Source organism: Gracilinanus agilis, chromosome 1 (genome assembly GCF_016433145.1).
Source record: "Gracilinanus agilis isolate LMUSP501 chromosome 1, AgileGrace, whole genome shotgun sequence".
Taxonomy (NCBI): Eukaryota; Metazoa; Chordata; class Mammalia; order Didelphimorphia; family Didelphidae; genus Gracilinanus; species Gracilinanus agilis.
In genome coordinates, this window is record NC_058130.1 from 359,346,227 (window position 1) to 359,363,776 (window position 17,550).

Sequence of the window (17,550 nt, forward strand, 5' to 3'; positions counted from 1 at the left end):
ACTTTGAATATATCTCTTCACATCTATGGGTCTTATTTTTCTTTCCTATAGACCAGTGGTTCCCAAACTTTTTTGGCCTACCGCCCCCTTTCCAGAAAAAATATTACTTAGCTCCCCCTGTCACATACTATCACCATCCCCTTACAGTTATTCACCACCACCAAATGCACCTGTGGCCATCACTGCCTCCCTGGATCGCTGCAGCACCCACCAGGGGGCGGTGGTGCCCACTTTGGGAATCAACTGCTATAGACCATGAGCGGATTAGGCTAGTTGATAGGGTGGGAAGGTCTCTCTCTTCTACAGAGTCTTCTACTCCTAGGAGAGAGGAGGGAAAAGTAGAGGAAGAAGTAGTGTCCTGGTATAGAAAAAGGACTTTGAAGTCAGAGTACTTGGGTTCCATTTTTATCTCTGATATTTCCTACTTGTGTGATCTCAGCAAGTCACTTACCTCTCTACTCCTCAGTTTCCTTGTCTGCAAAATTAGAAGTCTAGATTTCCTCTAAGATCACTTCCATATCAAAATATATGATTTTAAGATCTTGAAAGTTTTTTCTAGCTTTAATTTTATGATCTGTGTAACTTAAAAAGAAAGAAATGCCATGGATAAAAAATTATTTAGTGGTCACCTACAGAATGGGCTGGTGAGCCCACCAAAAATTCTACCACTCTCCCTACTTCCCACAAGTCTAAGGAAAATTCCTTTACCAGACGTGAGGCCCAATATATCCCTGGAAAGAAACCTACTTTGTCTCTTGATGGGAAGTAAGGTATAAGAAGGTTGGAAAGATAGGAGGGGGCTAGTTATGAAAGGTTTTGACTATCAAGTAGAAGATTTTGTATTGGATCCTGGAAGCAATAGGGAACCACTGTAATTTATTGACGTACGGGAGATATGACATGTTTAGACCTGAATTTTAGGAGAATCACTTTAGTGACTGAATAGAAGATGGGAGACAGCAGTTTTCATGGAATAATGTCGGAAACCAAATTGTAAGGGGTTAAGAAGATTATGAGAGGAAAGAAAGTAGAGGTACCTATTATAAATGAACTTTTCAAGATGCATAGCCACAAAGGATAGAAGAGATATAGAGCAATAGTTAATGGGGATAGACAGACCAAGAAAGGTTGTTGTTGTTGTTGTTGTTTTTCAGGATTGAGGAGACATGGGCATGTTTGTAGTCAGCAGGGAATAATCCAGTAGACAGGGATAGAGTGGAGATGATAGAGGAGACAGTCTATTGGAGGAAATGGGATAGAATGGGATCACTGAAACAATTAGAGAGATTAGACTTAATAAGGAATAAGGTTATCTCATCATATGAGACATAAGTGGAGGAGAAGGTAGGGGGTAAGAGGCATTTGAATGATTCTAGATATCAAAGAAAGTGAAAATGGAACTCATGGCAAGTAGCCTAAATTTTTTCTCTAAAATATAAACCAAAATTCTCATCTGAAATTTTGGGGAGAGGGTGAGCCATGGAAGGCTCTGAGAGGGATGAAAAGGTTTGGAATAGCATCTGTGGAAAGTAGGATAAAGGGTTGATAAAGAAGGTAGAATAGGTTTGCTTAGCAGCAGTGAGAGTCTCTAGCTGAGGTTATGTAAAATAAATTTGTGGTAGAACCAGTCAGAATGGTTGAATGATTTTCTCTGCCTCTGTTCAGCAACAGGAACAGGACCAAAAACAATAAATGGTGGGAGCAATCTAGGACTGAGTGTTGGAAGGACATAATCAGTAAAATGATAAGGGGACTAGAGATTGAAGGGGAGACGACAGAGTGGAGTTGAACTGGTTCATCAAGGGGTCAAGATGAGGAAAAGAAGAAATAGTGTCTAGTGTAGGGAGATGAACTTGGAGATAGTCAAGGGATTGGAGGTCATGATGCAAACAGAGTAAGGTTTTTAAGGGAAAGCAATGAGAGAGGTAAAAAGCCACAGATAATCTGAAATGTATAGTAGAGACCTTTGGAGGTCAGTGAACTCTAGGCTAAGAATTCCTGCCTTAGAAGAAATAGGATGGGAAACATTAGGAGAGCATTAAAGGTGACGAGAATTCAAGCAATGTTTATTTTGACTAAATGTCAAAGACTGACAAAAAGTATTTCTAGTCAACTATTGGGAGAGAGACTGTATATTATTGGAAAGAATTCTGGAGTTGGAGTCAGAGAACTGGGGTTCAAAACACAGTTCTACTAGTACTACCTCTGTGTGACCTTGTTATTTAACAACTCTGGACTTAGTTTCCTCACGTTAAGGAAATGAGTCAGAATTGCCAAATTGAAGAAAATGAATTATCAGTCTCTAATGTTAGCTTTGCAACTGTTTTTCTCCCTAGCTATTCAGTAATGTTGATGTTAAAAATAGCAAAAACCACTTTTGTAGGTGATTCATGATAAGAATGTAACAGGTCTCAAATGCCAAGGGACAAAAGAGTCTGGAGTGCTAAACTTGGCGAAAGTGAATTACTGTTTAAGTGAGAATTGTGGCTAATGTTAATATCACTGGTTGGCATGCATGTTGAAGAACTCAGAAATTTTGTGCTTAAACATTTGTATCAGTACCCATAGTTTGATTAATATTGTTATAATGTAGATCATGTATGGAACAGAGCATTAGAGATGATAAGAATTTAAACAATGGTTATTTTGATTATATATCAAACAAAGACTGACAAATAGCATTTCTAGTGGTCTATTAGGAGAGATAGTGTGAAACAGTTCTTTTTGCATATGGTTTTTGGTTTGATCATTACCTATTTCACTACTCCAGCCAGAATATAGATCATATAGAGAAAACTACCTAACAGGATGTAATAGAATAGACCAGTGATGGGCAAACTTTTTAAAGAGGGGGCTAAAGGAAAGGAAATGCTCATCTGTCAGTCTGTTTCTAAGGCAAATCTTTCAAAGTTTCATTGTATTGTATCCTACTCATTGTATTCGTCAGATTAGGAATAATGCCACACAGCTGGATAGAACATTTCAAGGGGCTGCATCTGGCCCTCGGGCTGTAGTTTACCCATCACTGGAATATAGTGATGACATGAACTCAAGTCTTGCTCAAATACTAACTAGGTGTGTGACTGAATAATCACTTAATTTTTCTGAGCTTCAATTTTCTTATCTGTAAAATGAAGCCAACACTTCTTCTACTGTTGACATCATGCAATTTTGGGGATGAAAGATTTTTGTAAGCTATAAAATACTCCCTAAATGAGAGCTGTTATCGCTTCTTTTATAAAAATTCAATTCTAATGCCACACCATGACCTGAAAGTGACTACAAGATTAAAGGCTATGTCAATGGCATATAAGCTAATAAACTCTATGAGCTCCTATGAAGCTGGAAACATTTTGTGGATGGAGTTTCATGAAGGACCAATCTAAAGTTCAGAGATTCCTCACTAAGTTGTTTGCAGACTGACATACATTTTTTTTTAAACCCTTACTTTCTGTCTTGGAGTCAATACTGTGTATTGGCTCCAAGGCAGAAGAGTGGTATGGGTAGGCAATGGGGGTCAAGTGACTTGCCCAGGGTCACACAGCTGGGAAGTGTCTGAGGCCAGATTTGAACCTAGGACCTCCCGTCTCTAGGCCTGGCTCTCAATCCACTGAGCTACCCAGCTGCTCCCTGACATGCATTTTTAAGCTAGAGCTGTTCTGGGTTAAATTGTAAAGGGTTTGAGGTCTTCATCAGTGGAAGGAGTAGCCACACTAATGGAATCACAGATCCTGGCAATGTTCACTAGTAGTATTGCTTACCACAATCCTTCTACACACATTGAGTACTTGTATATATACACACAAATACACATGCAAAAACACTAGTATATACACTTTTGTTGTGTTTTGTCAATCCTTTGGGAAACAATTAAATTTGCCCCATTTCAACTAGTTGTCTTTTGACTGAAACATGCTCAGTGTTGAGTGAAATCCATTACCATTTCCAACAGACAGTATATTAAGAAATGTGAACCCAAATGTGATAAGAACACTTTAAATTGGCAGGGTTACTGGGGCAGATTCACACAATAGGAAATACATAAACATTAAATTACTCACAAGCCTCCCAAACACTGAAGTAAGAATAAGCCAATGGGACAAAGCCTTGAACTTGGAGAGAACCCAACAGTTGAAGAAAATGATTGTGCTATTTTTCTGGGGGCACAAAGAAAGGGAGTAACAGTGGAGTCTAGGTTCATTTGGAATCACGATTTGCATTCAAGGAGAGCCAAGATGGGGTTTATTCTAGTTCAAGGAGCAAATGAATCACCACAGATCTCAGATTTCAAACACACTGATAGAGAAACCAGTGATTTTCAGTAAAGGACTTTCAGTGTATACTTACGTATCAAACTGAAAGAAATCTAATAATAGCGAGGAGGCAACTCAGCCAGCTGGGATTTTCATGGGATAATTATACCCTTTGAGGATTAAAGGTATCATTTTGGGACTGATTGTCTTTCAATGATCACCATAGTTGTGTCTCTGCTAAGAGAAATGACAATTTATGAGATGGCTATGGCAGAACAGTGGATATAATCCTGTGCCTAGTTATTTTAATGCTACTTTATCAAAAATAGTATATTTATTAAGGCTAGAATAAGAGAATCACAAGGATCCCCCAAGGCATTCTTCTCTCCTTAAGTAAGACCTAATTTAAATAGTCTCAGTCAAATAAGAAGCTACCATTCTCTCTCTCTCTCTCTCTTACCTTTTTTTTTTTTTAATTGAGGACATCCTAAAATCTACACTAAGTCATCAGGATATTCATCAGTATTCAAATGTTTTTAAATTTTTTAAATAAAGTAAATTAGCATATCAAAATAAATCTCTCTGGCCTTTGATTTAACCCTTTTTTGGAGTCTGTTCTTTGTGGAGATAAAGAAAAATTAAATGCCATCTTCTCAGGAGGTCAACGGATACTAGAAAAAAATAAACTCAAGTAACAAATTTATCCTGGCATTTAGGTGAATTGCTTATAGTCAACATTTCAATATCATTTTCAAGTTTTCAAGGTTCTTTACACACACAAATACATATGTATGTTTATATATACATATTTTATACATATACACACATTTATATACATACATAAATATATATGTATACATAATTATGTATACATATATATTTCTATCCTTCTCACAACTCTGTGAGGCAGGTGCTACTATCATCTGTATTTTACAGATGAGGAAACTCAGTCTCTGTGTTTCCTTTTATCAGATAATTTAAAAACGTATCCTACTGCATTTTCCTTTTTTAACCTTAGCTGCCACAAAATTCAGAGCCAAATTCTATGCCCAACTCTATTAATTAGTTCATCCTGGGTATCTGGTAGCATCCAAATAAAGGAGCAGAGACTCCTTTAAAAATAGTTTCTGATTTTTATTTTGTCCTTCATTGTCATGTTAGACATATACTTAAATTTGTATACTTTCTTAAATCTTTTAAGGATAGAGGATTGCTAAAAATGTATATGTACAGAATAGAAAAAAAAGAATGTTAATGAGTTGAGCATGCAATTAAATGACTACAGGAAAAACCCCAGGAACCCTAAATTTAGTATGGAAAAAAGTCATGAAATTTGAGAAGTAGAGGACCATGAAAATTAAAAGACTTTATAAATCAAATAAAAAAGAAGATAAACTTAAAATAAATATAAAAGAGATTTCATAAGATGAAAATTCTCATTATATCTCCATGTATTTGCCTCCAAAAGAAATGGTTTCAAGGTGAAAAAGAAAGGAAAGCCAAAATAAAGGAGTAAAAGGAAGTAGTTGAAGCTTGCTCTCTACTATTCCTTCTCCACGAGGTTCTAGAAAATTCTGATTGGGAAAGACAAAAATAAGATCACATTGAGTCATTTTTCCACCCAGGTCTTCTTAAGGAGACCAAGAGAACTTTAGATAGTACAGATGGGGTCTGGCCAGGAGTATATGTAAGATGGAGCATCTGAGTACCCAAGAACTGAATCTTTAGAGGGAAAACACAGGATCTCAGGTCATGAAGCATCAGAGAAGAAAGAAATCTAGGGCATCCTTGAATGAGTGGCTAGGTATAGGAATAGGTACCTGGTAGGCTATCGTCTACTATCCAGTGCTGGATCACAGATCTGGGGTAGAAAGGAAAAATTACAAGCATGTGTACTTGGAAAGGATTGTTATAAAAATATAGCTTTATAGTTCTGAGCCCAGAAACAAAGGGGTAGGGGAGGAGGAAGAGCCAGTTCTAGTCTTTAGTGAAGTGTGTAAACCTATAGTAGAATAACTGGGGCAGGAGTTCCAAACCAAATGGGAGCTGGCAAGTCATTCACTTTGAGTTTACAAAACTCCCCAGGAGGCTAGTACTGATAGGCAGACTAAAAGGAAACTGGAAGTCCTATCACTGTGCAACTATAGAACCTCAAAGTATATTAGCAGTGATTGAATCTAGCAGCAATCTATTGAAAGTCTCAGCTGAAGACAAATGAACAGATAGAAACCTGGGTCAGAAACTTGCAGAAATCAGTCCAGGAGATCAGTGAAAAGATCTCTTCCTGGATCATACCTCTTTGGGAACACTAAAAGCTTAGCAGGTCCCCAGACTAAAATATAGAAACATCAGAAGGATTTTAAAGGATATAAAATTGGATTAGACATCCTTCTCCCCCCTCCCAAAAGTACATGGAGTCTAGCACCAACATAAAGTACAAAGTCAAGAAAGTAGCCTGGAATAATGAGCAAATAAAAATGAGCATGATCATAAAGAATATTATGGTAAAAGGGAAATTCAAAACAAAATCACAGAAGAAGAAAAAAAGGCTCAAAAACATCTACAAGTAAAGCTCCAAAGAAAAATGTAGCTTTGACAAAAGTGTAAAGAAATTCTAGAGGAGTTACAATAAAAAAAAAACCCAAACAGAAATTAATTAGAAAACAAATGAGAGTAAAAAATAGGGAAGAAAAAATGGGAAAAGAAATGAAAACTAGGAAAGAAAAATATAAAAAGAGAATAAATAGGTTGGAGAATTATAAAACCTTACTGAAGAAAATAGCTCCTTGAAAACTGCTTTGGCCAAAATGAAGTTAATGACTCCAGGAGAAATGAAGAAATCATAAAACAAAGTCAAAACTCTGGAAAAATAGAAACATGAAATATCTCATAGGAAAAATACAGACCTAGAAAACAGATAGAGGAGAAATAATTTAAGAATCACTGTTCTACCATGAACAAAAAGAGCCTAGACATCATACTTTAAGAAATAATAAAGGAAAAATGCTCAGATATCTTAGAAAAAGAGGGAAAAATAGAAATTGAAAGAATTCACTGATTACCTTCAGAAAGAAATTCCCAAATGAAAACTCATAGGAATGTTATAGCCAAAATCCAGAGCTCCCACTTAAAGGAAAAACAAGGAGATAGAAAGAAAAAAAAATCAAGTAAAAAAAGTCAGTGAAGATCACACAAGATTTAGAAACCACCACTATAAAAAAGGTGGAGGACTTTGAATATGATATTTCAGAAAGCAAAGGATCTAGTTTTACAAGCAAGCAAGCAGAATTGAATATAGAGGAAAAAATGGATTTTTAGTGAAATAAGGGGTTTGTTAGTATTCCTGATGGGAAAAAAAAGTTGCTGAGTGAGATAGCAAAGTAGTTATTTTTAACATAACAATCTTTCATCCTCAAACTCAATCAATCCATAATTAAGTATTTCCTATGTACCAGATACTATGCTTAGCACCATGGATACACCAAGAAAGATAAAATAGTTCTTGCCTTCAGAGAACTTACATCCTAATAGAAGAAACAACATATTTACAACAAATAAGGAGATAAATTTAGGGAAGAGGGAAAATAACCTTTGAAGGGATGGTACTAGCAGCTGGGATAACTAGGAAAGGCTTCTAGTAAGATATGAATTCAAGGTTATCCTCTTATATTTACTGGTTAGATGATAATGGATGTCACTTAATCTCTCGATGATTTAGAAAACTAGAACTATGAGTTGCAGAGAAGGTGGTAACCAATGCTTGAAGAGAGAATTTCATTACCTGGGAATAAGCCATACCAAATGAGAGGCTCAGTTCTATATCCTAAAATAATTACAAGATAACAAATTTTTAAAATTAAAGATGAATTATTTAGATAAAATAGGAAGCAAAAAGATTATAAAATTTATAAAGCTAAAAATAGGTGGTTCTTTGAAAGTTAGAACAATATAGCATTTCATATGACAGCAAGCCTAAGAATTTAAAGGAAATATGCAATTACCTTTTGGAATATAAAACTAGATTAATCAAACAAGACATAGATATTTTATATAACTTCACAGAAAGCAAAAACTGAACAAGTCATAAAGGAACTATTCTATTCTCAAAAATCAAAGCAAAGGAACCAACCTTGTTCCAGATAAGAGGCATAGTTGTGGGAAGGGAGAAGAAGGAAGAATCATTAACTCTGGGATCAGAAGACATGTGTTCAAATCCTGCCTCTGATATTTAACTACTTGTATGACCTTGGTCAAGTCTTGTTGTTGAGTCATTGTTCAGTCTTCATGACCTCATTTAGGGTTTTCTTCAAAGATACTGGAGTAGTTTGCCATTTCCTCCAGTTCATTTTACATATGAGGAAATCAAGGCAACAGGGCTAAGTGATTTACCCAGGGTCATGTAGGTAATGTCTGAAGCTTGATGTGAACTCAGGTCTTCCTGAGTTCAGGTCTAGCAATCTATCTACTGTGCCACCAGGTTGCCTACATTTGCAAGCCTAAATATATTTAACTACTCTGGGTATCAGTTCTCTCATCTATAAAAAGAGGAGTTTGGAGTAAATGGTTTTCAGGATTTCTTCTAGCTATAGCTTTATAGTCCTATTTTTTAAACCACTTGAATTCTGTCGAGTACTTAAAAGAAAATTAATACTTTGTTCTACACAAATTATCACAATAATTGAAAAAGCACTCTTCTAAATTCTTTTTCTGAAACAAATTTGACCATATTGCCTAAAGAATGGAAGAGAGGAAAGGAAGAGAACTATAGCCCAAGCTCACTAACAATATTTATATAGAAATACTAAATAAAATTCTAACATGATGAAAGCTATACATGCAAAAAATACTATGATTATGTTGTATTTATACTAAGGATATAAAGGACTTCAACATTATAAATAGGTTAGCATAATTAATCTTATTAAAAGCAGAAACAATTCAATTTAAATAATCATATCATTGCGGGCAGAAAATTACTGGCTAAAAATTAGAAAAGCAGACAGTGGAACAAGTCAGAAAAGTAAGAATCAGAAATAATAAAACTCCATATCCCAGGGTTTGATGACCAAAATAATCAACTTGAGAATGGACTATTTATTTAACAAGAAGTATTGGAATAATGAAAAACTTAAAATGGGTTTAGACCAATATGTTATAATATACACGACAATAATTTTAAGTGAATATAAAACTAACAGAAAAGGAACTGTATCTTTTTTTAATAGAGAAAAATGAAAGAAGATACCTTTAACAACTTTGAATGGGGAAAAATTTTATCCAAATGAGATTAAGATGAAAAAGATAATTTCAATTCCATGATATTAAAAAGTTTTTGCATAAACAAAATCAATATAGCCAGGAGAAGAGAAATTGCTGATTGAGAGGAAGAAATTTATGTATCTAATATCTTTGATAAAGGTTCTGACATTAAATCTATATGGATAATTAATACAAATAAATAAAACAATGAACAAATATTTCCTAATTGAAAGGTAATTCTGAAGAGGAGGATGAGAAGGGCATTTCTGAATATGACTATGACCGAAAAAAATGGAAGCATAAAATTAAAGTCTCAGTTATTATAAACCATTTCCTTTTATCCCTATCCTAGATAAAAATATCTAATTATTTTAATTTTTCCTCTCTCCTGCAGTACAATGTAAGGCATCTGAAAGTAGAGTTTTTTGTTTTTTATTTTTTGTCTTTATACCCTTAGTACCCAATACAGTCCCTTGCACATAGCAAGCATATGTGATGCTTTTTCTAGTGCCTTTCTTATTCTCTTAACTTCCAAAGACAAATCTTGGCACTATAGTCATCATCTCATGCCCTTTCATAATTAAAAATGGTTTTTTATTGCCACTCCTTCAGTCCCATTTTACCCTTTATTTGCTTCAAAAACTGATGCCAGATTTATCATCCTTGCTAGAGAGTCCAAGGTCAACTAAGGCACAGCTGGGAATAAACCTGGTCTGATTTCTCTAAACCTCCATAGTCTCCTTCAAAACACTGAAACCAAATTATGTGGCATTGGAAATAAGAATAGTAAATACCCCTTTATTTCTTAAGCCTTTACTCCTCCCTGGAAGAATGGCTTTTTTTCCTTCTGTTATGATTAGAACCTTTCATTCCAAGTTTATATAGTGATAGAGGATTTCATTTAAATTTTTCCCTATATGGAGCTTAATCAGGAGAGCCTAGGAGGCTCCATGAAGTGAGGCATAAGACCTTCCTTTGGAACTTGGATTATATCTTCTTTATATGAAAACACATTTGGTCCTGGAGACATATCCATTCATTCAATCCTCGCTGAAGATGAATCATTAAGTCTCAGAATTCTGGGTGATTTGACCAGGTGAGTCTATTGTGTATTTGAATCAGACCTTTGTATTTCACCCATTAAAGAGAAGAGACAGACCTGCCACTGTCAGAATTAGAGAAATCTGGAGAGATTTGAAAAGATTTGGAATAATCAAAGACTTGAGAATGGATTTTGGTCCTCAGAGTAGTGTGAAGCATGGGTTTTAATAGAATCCACCTCCCCACTTCCTTACAATTCCCAACTTGGCAACCATAAAGAGGCAGTAGCAGAGTGCAGGGATTCTTGGTATGACCTACCAGTTCATCTACTCAGGACACAGGACAAAAATATTTTATCAAGCTTTACAATATGGTGGGTTTTCCACCCTCCTGTTTGGGAAACTTGTTATGTGAAAAACCCACATGATGTGGCATTATCAAACATCACTGTCAGTTTCAAGATGGGATTGAACATCTCTTCAAGAACCAAAAGATGGCCTGGTTGTTTGTTTGTTTTTTAAGTTTAACTTGTTTAAGTTAATAGTAGAAGATAAAGAAAAACTGAAAATCCAGATAGTCACTAGGACATAGGTTTCAGTTAACCGAGATTAGTCACCAGGTTGTTTTAGAATATCTAGCTGAGGAGCCAGAAATGGATGAATTGGGTTATGGGAATTGCCCAATTAAAATATAAAAACGTTATAGGATTATAGGATTGTCCTCTGGAGCTGGAAGACTGTTCAGTGACCATATAGAACAACTCCATTTTCTTTGAGAAGAAACTGAGACCCAAGTAGATTCAATGACTTTTCCAGTGACCTATACTGTAAATAGCAAATCTCAAAAGTGAAATTTGAATAACTGACAGTTATTTTCACTGACAAGTCCCTTATGTCTAGAATTCTCTTTTTTTAAATTTCCATATCTTGCCTTCCTTGGCTTCCTTCAAATCCCAGCTAAAACCTTCTTTTCTAAAAGCCTTTTCTGATTCTCCCCCAATACTAGAGCCTTCCTTCTATTGATTGTCTTTAATTAATCCCATCTGTATCTTGTGTATGAATAATTGTTTGCTCTGTCAGAGTCTGAGGTCCTTAAGAGAAGGGAAGATCTTTTGCCTTTACCAGACTACCTGGCAATCAGAAGTTGCTTAGTAAATGCTTGTCGACTCATTGTGATAGGAGAGCATGCCAGATTATCTCACAAGAATGAAAGTCTAACATAGGAGATAAAATCAAGAATCCTCAAAACAAGCCAAGAGGTTCCAGAAATTCAGGATAAACTAAACAATGTGAGAGCCAACCGACAGATGCTTGGGAATGGCTACCATACCTCCTTCTTAAGGAGAAAAGGCTGCCAGACCCTAGTACTGGCATATACAGTGAAAAGCTAAACTATAGCTGTAATTTCGTGGTTTAGAAGCCCATTTTCCCACACTGTCATAGATTCCCCCCCATCATAGATTTTTAAATTACATTACTGAATGGAAAGAAAAGGCTAAACTGAGAAGATAAAATCTCTACTGGTTCATTCTTCCCCTTCCATTTTCTCACCCTCCCACCACACAAAACAAAAAAACTTCAATACATCCAACTGTCTCAGAGTAAAAATTTACAAAGATATTTGATGTATTTTTATTTTTACAAAGGTATTTGAAAAGTATATTCCAAAAACTTGATCCCGCTATGACAAGCTCAGCCTAAAAGCTGGGGCCAGGAGATAGCTTCCCTCTTGGTGCCTGAGGCAAAGTTATTCCTTCAGAGGGAAGAAAAGACCTGCCTTAGAGTCTGCCATAAACCCCCATCCAGTCCCACCTACCAGATGGGATGGGAAGGACTTTGCTGCTGGCTAAGCCTACTCTCCCTGCTTCTGGCCAACTGGCAAACAGCATTGCAGCCAGCCAGACAAAGGCTCAGCCTGCAATAGAGCATGAACAGTGGTAGCTACAGCTGTGTCAGGAAATGATTGCCAATCTTTGAGGCACATGAGGAATCAAACATTTCTCCTTCCTTGTAAAGAGGATCTTCCCCCAAGATATTAAAGCAGGAAACCACTCTGGACCTTCAGGGCCTTGGTGAGTGGGTGATGGTCAAAGTTTTGAATTAAAGGCAAATTTTATGCATGAACCTTTTCTGTGCCCATCTGACCCCAAAGAGTTAATTAGAACCTTTCATTTCCTAAAGAAACAGGATGACATTGAAGGAATAAAGGATAGACAGAGTAGGTAGGAGGGACAAGCAGTGAGAGTGCCAGACCTGGAGTCAGAAAGACAAGAGTTCAAATTTGATCTTGTATATTTACTAGCTGTGCAATCCTAATAAGGAAAGTCATTTAACCTGCTAGCCTCAGTTTTGCTATCTGTATAATGGTGATAAATGGTAAGGCACCTTCCTCCTAGGGTGGTTATTATGAGGTTAAATGAGATAATAGTTGAAAAGCTCTTTATTAATGGTATCATCATTATTATTGTTATATTATCATCACTATAATTATATTATATTTTATTATATATTATTATGTTATCACTATTATTATTATATGTTATTATCACTATCACTATTATAATATATTTGCCAGGTGGCTTGACTAACAAGGACATCCCTGAGTGATGAATGCTGCTAGGTGTAAATTTTGCCATTACCCTACCAAGGGAAATAGGTGGGCTATGTAAGCGCCAAGATAATTGCCAGCCATGTAGAATTAGACCTCCTTCCAATTCTGCAGCTACTGGGGTTCATCTGTCTCTGCAGGATATAAATCCAGATATGACATTAAGTAATTTGATTTTGAGTGCCTGTATTCAGTCAAAGGAACATGGAAATAGCAATGAATTAGCCAGTTTTCAGATAAAACATAAAAATAGCTTGAGGTTTATAACTGTGAGAAAAATCCTTGCATCAGACTTTGAATTTGGCTGGGTTTCTGGTTAGCATAATTTAGATCCTTGGTTAAAGTTTTCTAAGCAGCAAACAGAGGAGCTCCAGCTTTCCAGGCATGCAAGGTAAGGTTAAACAAATCCTAATATTGAATAAAATTTTCTCAGAAGACAGAAATTGTACTTGATCCATAATTGAAAGGAAAGAGAACCTAGCTAAATCTAATATTGAATCACAAGTTAGAGTCAATATGGTTCCCACAATTCCAAAAATTCTCTCATAGCTCAAAAACCACCTTAAGCAGCATCTACTTGATCCCTTTGACAAACATATTGAAATATCACAAGGCTACAATAGCTTAGAATACAAACTCTTTTGTAAAACAATTTGGAGTTAGAATCTCTTCTTTATCTTCATCATGGTTTCCAATTCTTTTCCTCCTCAGGATTTTTCCAGTCCATCTCCCCTGGCATAACTTACTTTTTTACCCAATTTCAACCCTTTAGAGAACCAGTTCAGTGTTCCATTATATTATACACTGGAATTCCCTGTTTTATTGTTGCTCATGCATTGCCTAACTACAATCCTGGATTACTTCTACCATCTTCTACTCCGACTCCTATGCTGCTGAATGAAATTGGAAGATTTTATGCAAATATGCTTAGGCTATAGCAAAATTATATTATCCAAACTCAGCTGGTATGAGCCCATATAAGTCATGAGCATTTTCTATATATTTCTAACAAGTCCAATAGCAAGAGAAAGAAAGAAAAATCCTATTAAAAATAACTGCAGACAACATAAACTACCTGGGAGTCTATATTTCATGACAAACCCAAGAACATATGAACATAGTAGCAAAATAATTTTCACACAAATAAAGTCAGATCTAAACAATTAGAAAAACAATTGCACATGGGTAGTCCGAGCCAACATGAAAAAAATGACAATTCTACCTAAATTAATTTACCTGTTCAGTGCCATACCAATCAAATTAGCAAAACATATTTCATAGAGCCACAAAAATAAAAAAAAATCATCTGAAAGTGCAAAAGACCTAGGATATCATGGGAATTAGTGAAAAAAATCAAGGAACTTGGCCTCAACATACTAGACATCAAACTGTATTATAAAGCAGTAATTATAAAAACACTCTGGTACTGGCTAAGAAATAGAGCAGTGGATTAGTGGGATAGATTAGGCCAGGGGTTGGCAACATGTGGCTCCTGAGCCATATCTGCCTTCACCTCCTGACCAGCCAGTCCGGACAGAGCCTCAGGATGTGCCCCAGGGGGCCCTTCAGCCCCTGCCCCATATTCCAGTGCTTTCTGCCTCCATCTTCCTCCTTCTGCAGGCGTTTATGGCTCTCACAGCCAAAAAGGTTGCTCACTGTTAGATTAGGCACTCAATACACAGCAGTAAGTGATATAAAAAATAAAATGAATATATAAATAATGATGACTTTAAAAATATTATGGTTTTTATAAGATTTATTAGTAGCCACTAGAAAATAAAGCCACATGTCATGCTAGCTTAGGCTGTTCAAACAACCTGCTGTTCCTTGCTCTACTATGCCATAATAGGAAGCAAAAAGAGAAAGAGGAACACCAAGCCCTCAATTTTATCCCCCTGTCTACATCAGTGAGTAACAACAAGAAGCCCATGGGCTCATGGGAAACGTAGTTCAAAGACCCCAAAATATTCAATAACACATTCCCCCCTGAGAGCCAAGGAAGACTGGTCTCTCCAATGGCTCTTGTAAACATAACCAACTTTTAAATTATAGTAATTTAGGGATAAAAAGAAAAGAGGACAAAGCCAACGATCCAGTGATTGCTAGGTATATTGACAAAAAGCCAATTAGAGGGCAGTCCCCTTCAACATAAGTATACATTCAAAACAAATGCATTCAAACCCCCCCACAGTTCAATCAACTGCACCCCAAAGTTCATTATGGATCTTCTTGTGCAACATGTGGTCTCTGCAGGCATCTTCATAGTGCCTTCTCCAAACAGTTCACTTTCTGGATTCAGGGAGGTAGAAAGTTTCTTATCCTGAAATTACTCTCAAAAGAATTTAAACTTTGGATTATAGGATAATAATACATACCCCGCTGTGGAGAATAATAACACATTCTCCCCTGAGGAGGATAGTGACAAACACCCAGATCAGCTAAGAATACATGGTTGAGTTATGGGGGTGTATGAGTCAATTATCAAAAAAAATTCCAAAAAATCCAAATAAAAGAGAAAAATAACTTGTGGATGAAATATAAAATGTCAAAGTCTTATGTGTAAAAATGTAAGTAAAGGAAAAATAAACTTATAACAGGTCCTTGAATCAAGGCCCAATTAAAGCGATTTATGTAATTACACACTTACCCATTCAGTAGCCAGGACTACAGAAAGTTTGCCACATTATAAGAGAGAAAAAAGGACTAGATTTTTGTGTGAAAGGGATACATTCACTCTCAGGGATAGGGGGAGCAGGATGATAGCCAACCTTTGGTATTTGACTAGGATGTGACTCAGGGAAGACTGGCCTCTAACATATGTCAGAACGCTGCAACCTCAAACACTAAACACTAGGTTCAAGTCCTTTAGTATTGGTGTAGAAGTTCATCAATCCTATCTGGATTGGTTTGGTCCTTTTTTGACCTTGTACTCCTGGGCACTGTGCAGATCCTCATCAATCCCATTGGGATTGGTTGGTCTCCTTGATCTTGTGCTACTTTACACTGTATAGTGGCTCTTTTGTTCCCTTCTCCTGGAATCAGACACAATTATTAAACACAGTCCCATAATATTTATCAATAAGTGGCAGATTTCCATAGTCTAAAGCATTTTGGGTATGCATTAACATTATAACAATTATATTCATATTAAACTTATATTACTGCAAAATAAAAAAAATTAATATTGATAATGTGTTTCAAGTAAAAAAATGAGAGAAAAAAAGAAATTCAAAACTGTGTTGGACATACAAGGGACAAGATAATAAAAAAGAATGTTTAAAAAAATAAAAAATATATAGCTTAGTATCAATGACACACTGTGTCAGCCAAGGAAAGATAGAATACAAAGGTTTTTCACCCAAAATGAGATCCATTTCTTCTTAAACTTTTTAAACTCACACCACTGTGTGAGTGCCAATGCTTTTTACAAAATAACAGATTTATAAAAACAGTAATATAGTAGATATTGCACATTCAAAGAGAGTACTAAAGTTCACCAAAATTACAATAACACACTTAATGACAATAGTAAACAAACCCATTATTATATAGGATTCACATGATGTGTAATATTTAAAAAATCTATGAACTGATGGACACTTATAACAAGTTATATAGATGTAGCAAATCTTTCATCCTTGGCTTAGGTATTTTTAACAAAATCTATTACTGCCATCATCCAAAATGTGGCAGAGCCTAGAAAAAACAACAAAGCTGATGAAAAACTTTTTTGGGTCTAAAATGTCAGCAAGAAGTCTAGATCCTTCTGGTGGAAAAGTAGAATAAGCTGAAGAGTTAAAAATATATAAAAATCAATTTAGACTCCATAAGATGAAACCCTTCACAGGGAAAATCCTTTTCACCTCCCAGATGAGATTATAATACATTACAGGGTAACTAAGCCTCTTGGGCATCTTGTTCCCTCTGGTATGGGACTGTAACAGTTTAAAGACATGTCTCCAAAATGTCCCACCTATTTCACATGGAGCAGAGAATTAAATAGTGAAAATCACTTCAGATTTCTCATCCATTACAATTTTTTTAACATTTATTAATATTCATTTTTAACATGGTTACATGATGCATGCTCCACCTTTCCCCTTAGAGATTTGGAACACTTTCTCATGTGCTTATTGATACTTTTGATTTCTTTACCTGAAAATTGCCTATTCATGTCTCTTGCCCATTTATCAATTGGGGAATGGCTTGATGTTTTATACAATTGCTTTAACTCCTTGTATATTTGAGTGATTAGACCCCTGTCAGAGTTTTTCGTTATAAAGATTTTTCCCCAATTTGTTGTTTCCCTTCTGATTTTGACTACATTGTTTTTGTTTGTACAAAAACTTTTTAGTTTAATATAATCAAAACCATTTAATTTACATTTTGT